At 44.6% G+C, this 18,357-nt stretch overlaps 1 protein-coding gene across 5 annotated transcripts in view; it reads right to left on the bottom strand.

The window, feature by feature from the left end:
• Nucleotides 1-18,357, bottom strand: part of CALN1 (calneuron 1) — a 480,999-nt gene that overhangs the window by 356,398 nt on the left and 106,244 nt on the right. The window lies entirely within an intron of this gene.

Here is an 18,357-nt window from a genome sequence, read left to right as displayed (position 1 = left end):
CTCTCCTCCAACAAAGCAAGAAGTCAGAGACAAGGTAATGTGGAGTGTGAGAGGCACTACAGAAAAGGGTGGGGAGGGGAACACTCACACAGTTAGACAAATAGGGACTCACAGAATGCAAGGAGGAGCCACTGCTGAGGAGAGGAAGCCACCTTCATGAGCCCTTGACTGAAGGAATCCGAGGCAAGATGACAGATGAGAGTGGAAGGCAGGGAAGGTCACCAAAAGGCAAAACAAACACAAGTGCAAGGTCCCCCACTGTTTGCTGTCTTCTTCTTCCCCACAGTCTGCCAGGAGGTGCAACACTGGATTGCTTCCCACACTCCACTCCATGCCAGAGAGGTGCAAAAACCAACCTAATTTAGCCATCTTCTCTCCACTCTCTCCTGAAATGACCCTACTCACTGGGTCTGGGGAGATGTTCCAGGTTTGGAGGAGCTGTGCCTGTACTTCCTGCTTCAAGGCTGACCAGAGTGTGAAGAAAGACACAGACTCCGGTCAAGCTGCCGACACTTCCGGAGGGTCCCCTCCCAGCCCTCTCCCACCTCTGCACTCTCCCACGCCCACTCACCACCCCTTCATCCTCTGGCTGCTAATGGTGGCCCTTCTTCCACGTCCAGCTCAAGGATGTGCTCAGGGAGGAGGCCTTTCCCAACCCTTGGGCTCTAAACATGCAAAGAGCAGCTGCCTAGCAGATCAGCATTCAAGCTAAAGACCCCTGGCCCAGTCCTGGTCCACTCCTGGCTCTGCCACTTTCTAGCTATAAAACCCTAGACAATGCAGCTCTTCTAAGTCTTAGTTTTCTCACCAGTAAAATTCAAATTGTTAAGGTATTTAACTGAGTGGTCGTGAGCATTCACTGGAATTATCCAGAGAATACTTAGCATGTAGTAAGCTGCATCCAGCTCCTGGCACTCGGGATACTGCAAAATCCCCACAGCTATGGCCTCAGCACAGCAGCACTCAGGAACTTCAGTGGCTAAGGAAGGCCCAGGTAGGGGAGGAAAGGCGGAGCCAAAAGAGTGATCTCAGTGGCTGTATGTTGATACCAACCTGGCACCACCTGAGACAATACCTCAGGTGGCTGCACACCTCAGACATGAACCAGGACGGCAGTGGGGCTCTGTGATGCATCTGATGACATCAGTATCGAAACACAACAGCCAGAGTGTGAAGTTTTAGAAGTAACCAACAGGAAAATGAGAGTGGTCTATGAAAGGAGTAAAAGCCATAGACTGTATGTACATTTTAAGAGGGGGGAGGTGATCTGTAAAGGTTTAGAGGCCACAGCAGAGCCCAGACTCCAAAGAAAACTCAGAATGATTCAAGGAAATAGGAAAGACTCAAGAGATGTACATAGGACAATGGTGAGAAAACAGGCAAAGGGCAAACCAAAGATGACAGAGGCCAGCTGCCACAAGGCACCATTCTCAAGCAGGTAAGAGCCACTCATCCCTGGGACACACAGTTGACTCCCCTCAGCACGGCACTGGGCCCTGCTCCAGCCCACGAGGAGAATCCGGTCTCAGTGAGCCGCGCCCCTCCGTTACTGTGCTTTTGCTTTGTGACTTGGGGGCAGCCGCAGACTGTGTTCCGCATCACACAGCAGTGTGGCACTACAGTAGAGGGGGCAGAAAATTGGATCACAGGTGAGCCACACACATCAAGAAATCCCCAGTTAACAGCAGAAGTCATTTTTCACCATGTAAAATAAGATTGAATCACAAATACAACTCTTGAATATTTCAATCTCTTTCCTTTTAAATTTCTTCTATTCTTGATATTAAATGGGAGAACCTATCGATGGAATTCTTTTGCTGAAGGTATATTACTTCTGAATTCTGAAGGAGTTGTCTTTTTCCAAAGGTCCTTACCATTCTAAAGTGGTGTATACATCAGTGGAAGATTTTGTTTCACGGTGACGCTTTTGCTTTTTCTAGTAGGGTATTCTTGGGGGTGAATGCCGTAAGAATGACAGGCCCTGATGTAGGTACCATCACATCATAGAACTTCAGAGTACGGGAGCGTATAGTCAGGCAGTAAACAAGGACATCAGCTTTTTATAATTTTGACTTAATCTAAATCTTTAATTTCTTAAAATGTGTTTTAAGTTACTATAATTTAAAGCATCTAAAGAGTTAGCCTTTAAGAAACATTATTTATGGAGATAATTATACTTGAACAAAAACTAAAAACAAACATTGTTTAAAAGACATGGTATGATATCAGTATAATAAGGCTTGTAAGTATGGTGTAATCCAGATTCTTATACATACTGATTTTTAAATATACGTGCCAACATTCAAATACTAACGGTGGAGTAGAATCAATCAACAAAGACAACAGAGTTCAGCCCGGGGTGGCTGACCTAGGGCATGTTACAAGCCTTAAAATCCTAAATCATTCTTTCTCATAATATTCTACTCTTCTGGTCATTTTTGCCTTATTCACTGAAAATCATAGGCAAGGTATGGGAGAAATAATAAACTATAATTTTTTAAAGAAATTTCCTTTTATGGTCACAAAATTTTTAAGAAAGGAATCCTTATTCCAGGGGATTTTTTTTTCTGCAAAATGCATATAACTTTTTAAAGGTTATGGCACTTTAGGTTGAAAAAATTGAGGAAAGTCAGTCGATATGAAAATGACAACTGCATCATTTTTTAATGGTTTTGGCAGGTTGCCTCTGGGAAACCTGGAGAGTGGCCATAAAGATTATAATTGTTTGCTTGCTGAAAAAAATTATAATTTAAAACTATAAGGATAAGGGAAAATTTGCCCTATTATAGATTTTTAAAGTTGCTATAGTTTAAACCAGGGTGGCACTGGGAAAGGATGGAACCGTAGAGCAGAGCCAAAAGATCAGAAGTTCAGCCCAAATGAATGTGGTAACTTGGTAAAGTACAAAACTGGCATTTCTAAATCAGTGGATGGACTACTCAATAAGTAATACTGGAAAAATTGAAAATCACTTGAAAAAATAATAAAGTCAGATTCCCTATATCATACCACGGCCAAAATGAATACTAGGTAGATTTTTAAATGTAACAATAAAAATATATATTAGTCTTCTGGTAAAAGTTGGGAAATCAATGTAATCATTTATTGCCTCTCCTTTCCCAGACACTGCTCAGACGGGAATGAAGGAGGAAGGACAGGAGGCAGGGAGCCTTCTCTGTAAGACGCCAGGACCAGGAGGAGGGTAGGGGGTTCTCTAGGAGATGTGGAAGTAGGAAGGCACAGGGGAGGTCACCACCTTGCAGAGTAAAGGGGAGGACGGATTCTGCGCCTGCCAAGGGTCTACACTAGGAAGGAGCCAGCCAGTGGGCGCCAGAACCCTGAGAAGCACACAATGGTGACGTCCGTGCTGTGGAAGGCCCTGGTCAGAGACAGACAGACAGAGTCCTGTCCCTAGCCCTGAGCTAGCACACAGCTCCTGTGTCCTGTGTCCCGGGAGCCAGCAGGTCCACCTCAGCAAAAGGGAAAAAGAGGGCACACCAGGCCCAGTGCAGGGCTAGGGTGAGGTGCCTTCGGTGAACAAGAACACAGGGTCCAGTCTGGGCACAGAACCTGAGGGCCCTCAGCCTCCCTCCCGCAGCCTAAGGGCAGAATTCCTGTGCCTGCACCCATAGCCCCTCTGAACCCTGCCCCACAGCATGGCTCCCCAGGACGGCAAGGGACTGCCGCTTGGTGTTAGAAGCTGTTGAATGCTATTCAATGTTTAAGCTACCTGAATTACATTACATTAATAAAAGAGTTTTTTTATTGAAAGAAAATTTTTTAAATTAGAAGTAAATACTTACATAATATTGGGGATGAGAAAGGATTTTCTAAGTATGACTCCAAGACTTACATATTTAAAAGGGAAGGATACAACAATTGATTAAATTTTTTAAAAAAACTAAAAAGTTAAAAATAATATAAAAGAAATAAACACACAGCAAACTTGGAAATTCTTGCAACATTAATAAACAAAAGATACTATTCTTTTTACTAGAATTCTTACAAGTCATTTTTTAAAGAAAACAACACCTCAATAGAAAAATAAACATAAGCCCTGGCTGGTGTGGCTCAGTGGACTGAGTACCAGCCTATGAACCAGGGGGTCCCAGGCAGGGCACATGTCTGGGTTGCCGGCCAGGTCTCCAGCTGGGGGCACACCAGAGGCAACCACACACTGATATTTCTCTCCCTCTCTTTTCTCTTCCTTCCCCTCTCTCTAAAAATAAATAAATAAAATCTTTTTTTAAAAAAAGAAAGAAAAATAAACATAAAGCTTCAAGACACAACTCACAACAGAAAAAAAAATCAAATGGCCAATAAACACATTTAGAAAAATGCGTGCGCTCCCTGGCTGGCGTGGCTCAGTTGGTTGGAGTGTCGTCCCAGAAATCAAAAGTTTGCGGGTTTGGTGCCCAATCAGGGCACATCCCCAGGTTGTGTGTTCGATCCCCAATCAGGACAAATACAGGAGGCAACTGACCAATGTTTCTCTCTCACATCAATGTTTCTCTTCCTCTCTCTCTCCCTCCTTTCCCCTCTCTCTAAAATTAATAAGGATACCCTTGGGTGAGGATTATAAATAAATAAATATTTAAAAAAAACAATAAAATGCATTTGCTTATGAACCCAGAAATCCAGGATAAAACTACAATTTGAAAGCATTTTGACTATCACATTTGAGAAAAATTTCATGCCAGTATTGGATGTTGGTGAGGATGCATGGAGATGAGCCCCATCCTATTGCAGCTGGAAATGGAAGTGGGAAACATTTGGAGGAAAGGGACCCAAATCCTTGACCTGATCATTCCACTCCTAAGAATTTATCCTTCAAAAAAGACTTACTGATATAAAACATGTACTAAGTCAAAGTCAAGAATAACACATGCCCGTCTGAAGAACAGAATGTGTTCATTAAACATGATGAGGTAGGAGCCTATGTAACAACAGCCTGGAAAGACATCCACAAAATACTAAGTTAAAAGGCAGCCTGTACAAAAGTATTCACCTCACAACCCCTTCTAACAAAGAGAGGAACGCTTCCTAAGTGCACACACCCGCACGTGCATACACACAAACGCAAACTCTGGGAGATTTTATCCCCAACCCGTGATCCAGGGTTAGCTCTGGAATAACGGGATTAAAAGTAACTTTTATTTTCTTCTATTTGCTTATTTGCTGGCATTTGATCAGATGGCAGTAGTCTTCTCCTTCAGAAAGCCCTGTTGCACTGGTAAGTCTGAGTGCCCATCGCCCCACGGGGAGGTTTATTCCCGAACAGTTCTAAGTGAAAGCTGAATGGATCGGTGCTGGGCAATTTGGAGCTACAACTATTGCTGAAATTCTGTTTTCTCTGCCTGGCTGGCTCCACCAAGAGACTGATGACAGCTAGCATCTACAGAGCTGTGACCACAGCGGGGCCCTTGTGGCACCCAGACAGGCCTGGTCCCCTCGCGCCCAGATGATGCGAGAGCACTAAGCCAGAGGGGAAGAAGGCTGAGGGGTGTGCAGCAGGCATTACTTCCAGCCCCTCCAGGGTTAAGGGCTCAATGTCCCCTCCAAGACACACTGTTCACCAGTCCTGCTAAATACAGGGATCCAAAGAGCTTCCTTGAGAAAAGTGAAACATGAAGATTCCGTGCATTGAAAAGGCAGAAAAAAAGAATGTTAAACCACCACACCCTCCTACCCAAAGAACATTTTACTCTGTGCATCAAATCAATCTCTATTTCCCAGTGATTTGCATTATAATATCTGACCTGCTTGCTGCTACGTCTGACTGTGCTTTCTGTTGCTGTTCACACAGATGATTTTATCTGCCTTCCCCTCCCTCTGCCAATTACCTAATGATCTGGAAACTCCATTCAAATTTACAAGGGAAGTCCCTGATTAAGAGGCCCCTACAGTGAATTATTCAACTGCAATACAAAAATCACTCCCTTACTCATCTCTTCGGATCTACTAAAGGATGCCTTTAAGAAATACTTTGATTTTACTTTGCTTCCTCTCCTGCTTCTTCTCCAAAGAATTCAAGGTACTAAAAGGAGTCATTCATTTAACTCACTTCCTCCCCTACCAGTCACCTCCCTAGTGGGAGCAGTGTCGATGTATTATCTCCACTTCACACTGAGCAAATGATCACAGAGCCAATGACGGACACAAAGGTGACGGCAGCGAGACCACCTCGCAAACCAGCACAAGTTCGCTCTTCCCACGCTGGAATCTGAGTCTTAAGATCACAGCTAGATCCCCACAGCACTGCCTTCCAATTAAACTTAAGAAACATCTCTAAACATGTCTCACAGGCAAAGCATGGTGCCAAGAACTATGGAGAAAACACACGCACACAACACACACACACCAAGCCCCTTTAAAAAGCTCACAATTTAGAAGAGGAAGAAGAGGCATAACTGCAAGTGAGCTCATGGAGGGTCTATTTTCTCACTGAAAAAGACGACCTCTAAAATCCCTTTAATTTTACTTTTCCAGGACTCTCAATCTAAATGCAATACTTAGCGCAAGCCAATAAGCATTAGGGTAAATGTCCAGGTAAGTATCACACCAACACAAAGGAGGGAGAAATTAAATTCAGTTTCACAGGGAAGGTCGGGTTTGACTTTGCCTCTACGTGACAAGGAGCAGAAAAGGCACCAGCAAGGGCACAGAGGTTGGTCATCGGTGGAACTTGAAGACACAGAGGTAGCAGTGTTCAACGCCCAAGGAGGCCAAGTGAAAGTCACTAAGAATTCAAAATGCAAGTGGAAGCTTCTGGAAGACCAGAGTGGCATGACTCACCTTGTGTTTTCAGTGGATGAACCTGTAGGAGCTGCATGTGGCAATGGGGTCAGAACACGGGCACCAAACAACAGAACTGACACATGGATCGAGCACAGGAGGGTGGGGAGAGAGTGCCAAAGATGACAACAAGCTTCCTATTCAGAGTGTCTGTGGGGCTGGAGGCCTTGGGCCAGGCAGGAGAACACACTGTGGATGGGAAGGACATGGTCCATTCTGTTTGGACCATGTTGAGTTTGGAGTGCCTGGGGACAATTTACATCTAAAAACCGACTAGGTGTGCCCTGGCCAGTGTGGCTCAATTGGTTGGAGCGTCATCCTGTAAACTGAAAGGTCATGGGTTCGATTCCTCTTCAGGGCAAACACCTAGGTTGTGCATTTGATCCCTGGTCAGAGGAGTATAAGAAGTCAACCAATGAATGTTTCTCTCTCACATCAGCATTTCTCTCTCTCTCTCCCCCTCTCTCCTTTCGTCTCCCTCTAAAACCAATGAAAAAATGTCCTCGGGTAAGGATAAAAAAATAAAATAAAAGTCTGATAAGATGTGATGTTCAAGATAAAGCACAGAGGAAAAAGGATTGTTCAAAGAGAGGAACTAGAGAGAGCATGAAAAGAAAGAGGCAAATGCATGAACCACAGGAACACCTACATTTGAGGGTTGGAAAGGAACCCGTGAGATAGAAAAGTGTTGTGGGCTGAATTGTGTCTCCCAACAAATTCATGTGGTAAATTCCTAACCTCAGAAGGTGACCGTATTTGGAGACAGGCTTTAAAGAGGTAATTAAGTTAAAATGAGGTCGAGTGGGCCCTGGTTGAATGTAACTGGTGTCCTTACAAGAAGAGGAAATTTGAACACAGATGCACACAAAGGAAGACCTTGTGAAGACACAGAGGAGATGGCCATCTGCAAGCCAAGGAGGACAGAGATCTGGCACAGTCCTTCCCTCAGAGGCCTCAGAAGGAACCATCCTGCTGACACCTGCATCTTGGACCTGCAGACTCCAGAACTGAGAGGAAATAGATTCCGTTGTTTAATCCACCCAGTCTGTGGTGCTTTGTTACAGCAGCCCCAGAAACTAGTACCAAGATCTAAGAGGTGAGGATAAGCCGGCAGAGTTCATTCAGGGCAGTTCCATAAGGCAAAGGTTGGTGAGCAGTGTCAAATATGGCCAAGTATGAGAAACAAGTTCACTTCATGAGACTTTAGAGTGAGGATGGCAGTGACGTCTGAAAAGGAAGTTCATAATTTATTAAGTATCTGAGACTTAATATAGTAGGGGACCAACCATGGGGTTGGCCAATAGCAAAGAGTTAGGGGACGAGACTAAAATGAGGTGAACTAGTGAGAGCAGCCGGGGCGAACTTTCCTTTTCAGAAGCTTTGCAGTACAGAGGGGGCGAAATGGGATGGCAGCCTGGGAGGCTGTAAGACCAAGCGAAGTTTTGGAGAGACTTATGTTTATTAGCTAAAGAAAGGAAAATATGAGACTGGGGCTGAGGAGAAATGAAAACTGATTAGATTAACGGCACAGCCATGGTTTCCTTGTAAGAGAGTAAGGACACTTCTTTGAAACAGGAAGAAAGAATTTTGAAGTAGAAAGCATGGAGAATGTTGAGGTCAAAGGAAGAGGTGCTGGAAATCATGCTCTCAGTCTATCAAAGTTAAGGGCAAGGTCTTCTGCTGAAAATGAATGTGGGGGAGGTGGTGGAAAATTGAGAAAAGTAGGAGCGATTCAGGAACACAGCCATAGTGAACAAGAGAAGAAATCAGCCAAAAGTTCAATAAAAGGATTACTAAAAATAATTTAGAACCCAACTGTAGTTGAACAACATAAAGTTTTAATGGCATCAGCTTAGCTGACTGAGAACTTGAAAAAGTGAATGGTTAATATTATTCTAAGTTGAGAGTTGCAAAGTGAATGAATGCAGCAGTAGGCCAGAAAGGTCACCAAGTATAGAGTTGTAGGGAATTCGGAAATGTGATTGGGATACTAGACTAGGCCTGCTAATGACCTCTAAAGAGACAGAGTCATTTCCGGTTGAAAATCAGAAAGAAGCAGTGACTAGTTACCTAGAAGCAGAACCAGCAACCTACAACCATGGGCCAAAATCCAGTCCACCTCTGCCTTTGTAAATAAAGTTTTATTGCAAGACAGCCCCACTCATTCATTCACATCTTGTGCACGGTTGCTTTCCAGCTACCACTGCAGAACTGAGTAATTGCAACAAGTACCGTATGACCCACAAAGCCTCAAATTTTTATCTGCCCCTTTACAGAAAAAATTTGCCAACCACTAAAGGTACAGGCTGCAGTGTGAAAATCAGGTGGTAACACCAGGCAAGCAGGAACAGAGGGAGCACCAAGGCCAGGCCAGCTGGTGACCAAGACAATGGGCATGAGCTGGGGACAATGAGCCATCAGTTGGCCCCAGCCCATGATCAAGGGCAGAGCAATCAAGGTAAGGACCAGACTCGGAAAATGCAGTCCAGAGAGCAGACCTGAAGTGAGAGAGAGAACTCAGGGGGTTCCATCTGTCCATCACGTGCACAACCCCCACCAGCGACTCACATTGGGCCAGTGACTGGGGGAGTGTGATCAACCAAGCTGAACAATCAGCAAGAATGACACAGAGGCTGCCACGCTCAAAGCACAGCAGAGGCACCGTCCCTGGAGCCTAGGACAACATGGGTAAATGGTGGCCACCGAAGGAGAAGGAAGGCCAAAACTGAGTCCAGGAGCGAAGCCTGTACGTCGAATGCAAAACAGGTATCTGGAGCAACTGACATTCCAACCTTACTAACTGCTGCGGATTCTCTTCTTTATGACTAGGGTTGGCCCACATGTGGGCCCCTCAATGGACACATCTACAGAGAGCTAGAAGAGCAAAGGCTGGAGAAAAGCACAGGGACACCACCAGCAGGACTGACCCCCACGTGTGAGGGAGCAGGCATCCATGTGAAGGTAAAAGGGGGCTCCAGGAGGGAATGTCAGGGTGGGAGTCTAGGGAAAAATGTTCTGTGGAAGTTCTCTAATGCCTCTAACATGTCCTGAACGGTCAGCAGTACAGAGGTTATACTGCCTCGTGGCCGTGGCCTAACAGCATGGCTGCTAGTCACGAGGCAAGCTTTCCCACTCCTTAGCCGGTGACTTTCAGCAAGGTACTGATGCTGTCTACCTCACCTCGCGGGGTTGTTGACGGGATTAACATATGTAAGCTACTCAGAAAGGAGTGCTTATGTAACCATTAGCTATAATTACATTGCTTCAATCTTTATGCTAACTTCCACGTGCCCCTAAGTCTTTTCCTACTCTATTTAAAGACTTGACCTTAGGGCAAGTACACCCATCCTGAGAAAGCAATGTCCCTTTCAGGTCCCGAGCCTTCATGTCAAGTCAGTGTCCAAAGCATAAAGTGATAGGCAGGAAATTGTCCCTGTCAACACTGAAAGGCTGAAACAGGTGCCTTGAATGCTGACATGCTGAAACAGGTGCCTGGAGTGGAAAAAAATCGGAAAGAAAAAAAAAGATCCAACAAAATAAAATCTATTAGTCATCAGATGCTGAACACGTCACAGTTAGGTGACAAATGCCAAGAACATCAATTTTGAACTATTCTTACAACAAGTTTCACCATGACATCAAGAAACCTACATGTTGAAAGTGTTCTTTATTTGTGTCAGTGACAGGAGGCAAATATTTGGGGTGAAAATAGTAAATGTAATTATTTTGCATCAAGTAGGGCAGGCTGCATCAGCATCCCACCTGGGAACGAGCTGCTAAACATCTGTCAAGGTGTCAACTCCAAGCACAGAAGCTTAAAGAACTTCGTCAAGCTTCTGTGTAGTTAACTAAAGTTGGCTGGAGGAAGGGGATGGAAAATCACAGGTATAATTAACAGCAATGTCTTTCAATTCACAGGCGCTTTTAATATGACTACACCCTCAGTCTTTCTGGACGTCTCTGTCTCACCGTTCCCCTGCATGGGGAGCAGCACGGGGTTCCTTCTCCCCAGGCCTCATCCTGCCTTGTCCCTCCTCCTGGTCTCAGGTCCACAGCAGCCCTGGCCTGATGATCTGTGACTCTGGATGAATCAGTTTCCTCCCTATTAACACTAGGGATTCAAACTGGATAATGCTAACGTCCTTTGCAGCTCTCTGAGCCTCTGATTCTGACTCCATAAATGCTGACCAGGGGCAGGAGTGTGCACCGGATTCTGAAGGACAAATAAGTACAAGTGATTTATAATCTTGTTACCAACTTTTGGGCTCCAATACTAGAGCAATAATGTTTAAATGTTCGGAAATGAACTTTTAATGAATACTTAATTGTTCTATTCTCTACAGTATAAAGGGAGGAGGCAGGGCCTGAACTCCTCGTTCTCCAACCCTGCCCTGCATGAACCGAAGACGCTGTAATCCCATGAAAAAGCAATGATTCCAGAAGCCCTCCACATGAAGCTCAGCAAGGCAGGAACCTGATTCTCCTAACCAGGCCTTGCTCTCTCAGGGCAGCCCATGAGAAGCAGCAACAGCACCTGGAGCTTGTTAAAAATGCAGGCTCTAGGGCTGCTCCAGACCTGGGCATCAGAACTTGCACTTGAACAACATTCCTAGGGGATTTGCAAGGTACCTCAGTTTGCAAAAAACTTCCCGGAGCCCTGGTTCTCAAAGTTGACTATACAGTGGAATCACCTGTGGGGGCTGGGTCCTCTCCCTCCCAAGAGTGTGACATCACTTGTCTGGGATGTGACAGGGCACTGGGACTTCTTTAAGGCCTCCCAGAGGATTCTCATGTGTAGCAAACTTTGAGAAACACTGAACTACATTCTCCACTTCAGGTTCTAAAACTCAAATCCGCCGCCAGCTGACTTTCTTCTGGAGAGGTCTGAATCACCTTTCCCAAGAACAGAGCAGTGTCACCCACGCCACTCACTGGAGTTCTGATGATGGGTCAGCATCCCAAATCAGGACCTGCCTTCTGCGTTTACCTTCCTGTCTGAGGTTGCTCCCTGGACCTCCAAGCTCCCGCAGAACATGGTCATTCCCAGAGAAAGCCACCTTTTGGCTTTTCATTTCTCTCACCCACTCACTTTCATGGCAACTGCACCATTCAAAATAAGAGGACAGAACATTCTTTTTCAGCAACACCTTTCATGCAGGGATATCTCCAAGTACAGGGACCCCAGGGAAAGGGGCTAATATAGGGGAGTGAGGAGAAGAGTCCATGGCCAGTGCTCCTTGGCTCAGTCCCTTCTGCTGCGCAAGACTGAGTCAGCCTGCACCATAACTAATAACTTAAGGCTAAGATCTCTGAGTGAGGACCCATTGACAGCATCTGCCAGCAACTATATTTCCCTCCTTTTTTAATTTTGGGATTCCTGCCCTTTGAGGGCCCTCTGGATTCAGTGCCTCTAGGTTTCTGAAAGAAACATTTATCTCTTTGCATGTGAGAAGCAGAGAACCTCAGTATTTATTAAAAGATAACACAGGAGCCAAGCTAGAAATCCACAGTACTTGAATCTACCAGCGCTCAGAAGTGGTTTAGCGTCCATGCAACTAACTTGAGGATTGGGTCTCGGAATGAAAAGAGAACCAGCACCCTCAGCTGAGAGAAGATGATCTGTCCTCACCTGCTACCAGCAAGTGACTCATGAACAGAAGGGACTGGGGACAACCCACAAAACAGACTTGAAAACACAATCCCTGAGAAGAGATCTTTGTAATTCTACATCCATGACTGCCCAGACAAAAAGTGACTTAACTCGTTAAAGCAATTTCACAAAGTCAGAGTCTGCTCTTCCTCACAGAAAGTTTGCTAGTCTTTGAGAGGCAAGGGAAGGTGGAGAGTTTAGGTAGTATGCCACGTGCCTCTGGAGCTGGCCACTGGCGGAAGTGGATCCCACCCAGCACAGGCTAACCTGGGACCCTGGGCAAGTTACCCAACCTTGCTGAGTCTTCGTTTCTTCATCTGTAAATTGGGGAAATACTAATAATCAGAGGTTGATTAGCACGTCATTTCCTGCTGGGTATGGAATGTATGTTTACGTGTCTGTGTATTAAATGAATCAGCAGCGATGCACCAGTTTGAACAACAGAGCAATTGGTTTTAACAACAAGCAGTTAGGAATGCTAGAGACTGAAATGCTACATCAATGTGCAGTACAGATGTTTGGGTTTTCTTACCAGCTATAAAAATGTTTACATAGTAGTTAGGCTTGTTATCAGCACACAAACAAATTATATTTTACAGAATAAATGAACAACAGCTCAAAAACCCTCCCATTTTTCATTAGATTCAGAGAGTTTTCCTAAATCTTGGGTTTACCAAAATGAATACATTTTCTAACAACACAGAGTCAAAGAGTAGAGCAGGGAAGGGGTACTAGGGTGAGGAAATCGACTCTGTTCAACAGAGCGCATGTCATTTACTCCCCCTTGTCCTCATTTTTCCCGTCTATAAAATGAGATAAGCAAGGTCCCTGCTCCCCCTTAAATTCCACGGTTCTATTACTTCACAATCATTCTCTGCTAAGCACATACCGCTCTTCTCTTCATCAAGAAAGGATGTGTGTAATTAAAATAATGATGGGAACGTAGTACTTCTGCTGAATCACAAAATGAGACCAAAGCGACCATGTTCTATTCACAACACTGAGATTCATTCCCTACACTTCAGCCCCAAACCCCATCTACCCAGCGAGACCACACAGAAGTACAGCTCTTCCCAAACACAGCAACGGCTCCAAGTAACATTGCACTGAATGTTTTTCTCTTCCTGTTCTCAAAGGATAGTATTCTGTTGTAACAAATTTGTCACCAAAATAATTAGCTAAGCTCCCTAATTTGCACTTCTGAGTCTTCATATTGGCTAACTTTTCTTCATGAAAAACTGCAAGTGATTTGTAATCATGATACCAGTACTGGGCTCCAATGCTAGAGTAATATATTTAAATGCTCAGAAATGAACTTTTAATGAATATGTAATTGCTCTATTCTTTATAAGTATAAAGTATGCTTTCCGTGACACTCAGAATACCAAAAATAGAAGATTCAGTTTCTCCTAACTAAATTGTGTTTTCAAGTTTCCTAATGACTTGTTTTCAAGGGGCAAAAGGTCATCTAGGTTTCAAGCTGTAGAAGAAGGAATTTTGGAGAGTAATTTGGAGATAGGGTAACTTGTTATAGCAATATTCCAAAATCCTTCAACAAAATATAGATGTATATTTGAAACGCGTAGGGAAAGATTCTAACAATATAGTATAGAAATGTTAGTAGTCTGGGAAATGAGAGTACAGAAAAAAGCACTATCATTTTTTTTATGTAACAGTTCTGTATTGCTTACATTTTTAAAAAGAATGTTTGCTTTCATAACTAAAAATATTTTTAAGAGTAAAACAAAGAGCCACCCATTGGGGCAGCTGGTACAAAATACTTCCAGAAATAAAATGGTAGGAAAAAGTGTTTCGTAGATATACTTCTCACAACACCCCATTCAAGACATTCGTGGTCATCAGTATCTATATTTTCAAACAATTTTTTTTCTGATTATAAAATAAATGTGTGCTCATTTTCAAAAAATAAAAATTATTCAAAATGGCAGTATCTTTGGACAAGCAGTGGGAACATTGTTAGTATACTTATTTCCATTTTTCTTCAAAAATGTGGTTTTGTCTGTACCCACATTTAACCGCTACATTAGAAACCACTAAATTAAGGTCACCAAAGCATTTTCTCTCCATCTGTTACTCTTAAACATTACACATTTCATTTTACACTCCAACAGATAAAGACTCACTTTATTGTACCAAGATAGTACATTCAGAATGTACAGCTGCCAGTATGACCTTTTGAAAACATGATTTAAGTCACTTCACTCTCCCGTTTATAGTAAAAGCCCCCCAGTGGCTTCCATCAAACTCAGTATCAAACTCAAACTCTATAGGGTGACCTCTGAGGAGCCCATGAACTAGCCCCTGCTTCTCTGAACTCATCTCCTGCCGTACCAGCCTCCTTCCTGTTCTTCTAATGCACCCAGCTGACTCATACCTCAGGACCTTTGCGCTGGATGCTCCCACTGCCCAGAAGTTCTTCTCCAGATCTTCCCCCGTCTTGCCCTTACTTAAATATGTCTCCTCAGTAAGAACTTTCTTTACCACCTAATCTGAAGGAGCCACTGCACTGTCTCTATTATATCAACTAATTTTATTTTCTATTTTTTATTGTCTTATACCACTAGAATATGAGCATACTACCTCTGCCTAATTCACCATTTTCCCCTGTACCTAAGCCAGAGACACGTAATATTGGATGGCTGAATGAAAATGTATTCAAAGTACCCAGATTTGTGGGGCATGAGATAAAGTACCTAACTATTTAAACAGTCTTATTGACAGCCACATAGCACTTTAATGAGACTTTTGAAAAAATATAGGTTGTCACCTTCTCAGATAGCCTGGTCACAGAGAGCTGCCCACAGCCCTGCCAGTGGGGGAAAAAACGTGAGTAATTTGGCCTTGGGCACAGTTTCATTTTTTTTTAACCTACCCCATTCCATAAATCAGAAACCCAGGAGTCACACTGTACCCTTCCCTTTCTCCTACTTCTACATCAGTCAGTCAATCAATCTCACCGACATCCCCTCCTATGGAGGACGTGCCCAACATTTAAGTTACCGTGTTTTCATGGAATCATTCCAGTTTCCTTCAGAAAACCACCTCTCCCCATTCCACTGACCCCTCAGAAAACTGCTACTTGATATGAAGACCCAAAGCTATGCCAAGTAGACATTTCCTCTGGGCATTCTGAATGTAGCAGAATAATACCACGATGATGATGACGATTACAGTGATGATGGTGATGATTACAATGATGATGATGGTGATGGTGATGATGGTGGAGGAGCAGGAGGAAAAGGTTGGAGATCATTTCTTCCATAGTATCAGCTAAGAGAAACCATAGACAGTTCTTGCCACCAAGTTCCCCTCTACTGCCTAATTCCTGTCTGCTCCAAGCCTGGCTCTTCAGGTGTATCCTCCGTCCTGTGAGTTCCTTCTCATCAGTGATGCTAATACATTGTCTTTGCTTCAGTTGTTACACAGGGTTGGCACCTGTTGCTTGCAACTTAGGAGCCCTGAGAATTCTCCTAAATGTTCACCCAATCCATCTCTTCTGCTCCATCTCACATGGCCTCAGCACTAGCCACCTCACTGGTACCCACACCTCTGCTCTTCTTACTGACAAATCCATTCTCCGCAAGGTCTCCAACCAGACTGACCTAAAACTCAAATCTGACCACGCTGCCCACCCCCTGATGGAGAAATGCTGAGCCCCCTGGCTCTGACCAAAGGCATACACCTATCATTCTAGCCTCTTCTCTTGCCACTCCCTGCCTCAACCTTTAAGCTCCAGGAACTCCAGACTACCAGCTGCTTCCTCACATTTTCTATATGTTGTTGCTGTTGGGGTCTTTTTACCTCTTACCCTGTGCGTACCCTATTTCCTCTGCCATGGAATACCCATTTAAGACTGACCACTTCACAAGCACCCTTTAAGCTGAGCTCACACATCACTTCCATCCTTGGCTGGCCACCTTCTGTCGCTGCTCACAGATGTGTACCTCCTAATACATGGTCTGCCTTCCCCACTCATCTGTGAGTTTTTGATGACAGGTGCTGTGTCATATTTATCTCAATATTTATACCACATAACAGGCACTAAATACGTTTTTGTTAGATGATGTATTAACTAACCATTTGTTACATGATTTTGTTTAAAGGATTAAAAACATAATTCACTTTGAAAACGCAGATCAGATGCAACCATCGTGTTTTTATTTCCCTCCTTTCTGAACACATTCAGTATTACTCTCAAACTGAGTGACCGAGGGATCAGTCTAGGCTCTGATCATCTTGAAGATGGTTTCGTTGCTTGAGAACCAGGACGCACACGGTTTTAACAAGCATCGGAGACTATTGCTCATTGCCCTGCCTAATGGCTCATCATGAAAGGACAGTTCCGACACTCTACGTTAGTGTAAGCCTCAAGTGAAGCGCAAAGATGCCACCCACCCCATACTAATGTGAGTACAGATGGGGAACACGCAAACAAAGAAACAGTGGCCTATAACCAAACCAAATCTGAACTCAAACCTCACGTGGCTGGAGGATGGGCACCGCTGGAGGGCAGGGCCTCCTCCCCTGACCCACAGCAGAAAGTCCAGCTCCTCCCATGCCTGAGCTTCCTCATCAGGAATGAGGAATGAGACACTGACCTAGATTCACTCAGCAAACATAGACAGGGCACCCACTGTGGATCTGACTCTAAAGAGGCACCAAAGATCAAAAGTTGAAAGCTCAGCCTCTTAGAATCAAACCATAACCCTGTCTCTTACTCACAAGCTACGCAGCCCCACGAAAGTTATTTAACCTCCCTTAGCATCAGTTTCCAAATATGAAAAATGAAGGTTATGTGAGCTGAAATGGGTGAAAGCGTCTTGCACCAAGTAGCAGCTCAGAAGAGGGCCTTCCAAGACCTTAAAAGTCCGAAGTTCAAGCAGGGCCTTGAGAATTCCTCTCAAGGTAAGAACTAGCACCCCCTTCTGCCACCCAGGAGCACTACATGGGCTGTCAGTAGTGGACTGGGCTGGCAGAGCCGGGATGGCAGGCTCAAGAACCAGCGCACAGACACTTCTCTCGCTGGCTGATGACCTAGGAGCCTAACATCCACTCGCTATGGGAAAGAAATGTCCAGATAAGAACCCAACCCTCCCCAACATTAAGCACTGATCAGAGGCCTCCCACTGTGGATTTCAATGTTAAAATCAACCAATCAGCTGCCACACACACACACACACATCCTCATTCCACCCCAATCGCCACCAGCCTTTAGAGAGGAAAGGGAGTGGTGTGTTTTCATCTAGCCTTGCCCATCATTTTCTCCACAGAACCAGCTGAATTAAATTATTTTCCTTTTAAAAAGCCCTTATTCTGCACCCTCACTGAGGCCTGATTACTGGCAATAGTTCCGTTCTGAGTTCACAGAAAGGTGATCTTGATGAACAATTCTAAGAGGATTTAGCGCTCCTCCAATAAAATAGCCGCAGGATTGGGTTTCTGGAGTTTTGTTTTCATTACTCCACTTGGATGTATCCAGTAACCAACTTCAGTGTCGTAGACCAGCTTCTCAGTAAACATAGCTGTTCTTCAGGCAGCTCCCGCCATGAGAAGCCCACACTTCTGCAGTGAGCGCAGAAAGGAGGGCCTGGCTGTGGGCTTCCAGCAGAGCAGGCCGCTGGGGGAACGCAGCCCAGGGGCATCCACGGGGCACTCGTGGGGGCCACCGCCCACTGCCTAGGAGACTAGCGAAGGCATGCAGCTCCTGGAGCCCAAGAATGAACCCTAAACTGAGTGTCAGAGCTGCAAGCACGGGGGCGGGGCAGGGGGGGTGTCTCAGTTGCCATCTAGGCTTCAGTCAGAGCCTCAGAGACCTAAGTAGCAAATAAAATTGGGACCCCAGCAACATTTCCTTCCACCCCACGGAGATGACATAAAAACCACCAACAAGC

Source organism: Desmodus rotundus, chromosome 1, assembly GCF_022682495.2.
Source record: "Desmodus rotundus isolate HL8 chromosome 1, HLdesRot8A.1, whole genome shotgun sequence".
Classification (NCBI taxonomy): domain Eukaryota; kingdom Metazoa; phylum Chordata; class Mammalia; order Chiroptera; family Phyllostomidae; genus Desmodus; species Desmodus rotundus.
This window is presented reverse-complemented; position numbering and strand designations above follow the sequence as displayed.